Source organism: Hevea brasiliensis, chromosome 14, assembly GCF_030052815.1.
Source record: "Hevea brasiliensis isolate MT/VB/25A 57/8 chromosome 14, ASM3005281v1, whole genome shotgun sequence".
Lineage (NCBI taxonomy): Eukaryota > Viridiplantae > Streptophyta > Magnoliopsida > Malpighiales > Euphorbiaceae > Hevea > Hevea brasiliensis.
The window spans coordinates 16,833,036-16,834,104 of record NC_079506.1 but is presented as its reverse complement, the minus strand read 5'-3'; the positions used below and the strand labels follow the sequence as shown (position 1 = coordinate 16,834,104).

The 1,069-nt window shown below is 39.6% G+C and overlaps 1 non-coding gene across 1 annotated transcript; it reads right to left on the bottom strand.

Annotated features, from left to right (window-relative positions):
- Window positions 1-292: 292 nt before the first annotated feature.
- LOC131173464 (small nucleolar RNA R71) lies at window positions 293-399 on the bottom strand. The gene has a single exon (XR_009143780.1). It is a non-coding gene; the product is annotated as a small nucleolar RNA R71 (small nucleolar RNA).
- Window positions 400-1,069: the final 670 nt, after the last annotated feature.

The following is a 1,069-nucleotide window of genomic DNA, read 5'->3' as shown; positions in this document are numbered from 1 at the left end:
AGCTAATAATTTTGAACTGAAGCCTGCACTTTGTCAGATGGTATAGCAATCACAATTTGGAGGAAATCCAAGTGAAAGTCCACATGTGCATCTAGCACACTTTCTTGAGATCAGCGATATGTTAAAGATAAATGGAGTTTCTGATGATGCAATTCGACTCAGATTATTTCCTTTTTCTCTGAAGGACCGAGCTAGAGAGTGGTTACATTCTTTGCCACCGGGTTCTATCACAACATGGGATGAACTTTCTCAAGCATTTTTAGCTCAATATTTTCCACCAATCAAGACAGCTAAGCTAAGAAATGAGCTGACTTCTTTCAAACCTAGAGATGATGAGAGCTTGTATGAAGCATGGGAGAGGTAAAAGGATTTGCAAAGGAGATGTCCACATCATGGGATTCCTAAGTGGATGCTTGTTCAACACTTTTACAATGGAGTTTCACCAGCTATTAGAAGTACAATTGATGCATCTTCTGGAGGTGACCTTATGGAGAAATCTGAAGATGAAGCTTTTTCTGCTCTTGATAAAATTGCTTATAACAACTACCAATGGAGTTGTGAGAGGAATGAGATCAAGAAACCAGCTGGTATGTTTGAGCTTGATGCCATGAATATGATTAATGCTAAGTTTGATGATTTGACAAGGAAAATGGACAAGCTAAGCATGAAAGTAGATTCTTCAGCCGGAGGTTCTAGTAATTCAGTAGAAGTTGGAGCTGCAAATGTCAATTGTGCAGTAGATTTTTCTGCACTTAATTAAGATTTTTCAAGTGAGCAAGTGGATTATGTGGGGAACTACAATCAAAGACCAGGTGGTAACTCATTTTCTGAAACTTATGATCCAGCATGGAGAAACCACCCCAATTTCTCTTGGGGAGGTAGACAAGGGCAAAATCAGAATTTTCAGCAACCTTCTGGATATCAACAACATCAGAATTTTCAGCAGAATAGAGGTCCTCCTCCTGGAATTTCTAAATCTCAAAATGCACCTGCTCCACCTCTACCACAACAAGCTCAACCAGACAAGACAGCTAAGTTGGAAGCCATGATTGAAACTCTACTTGTGAGC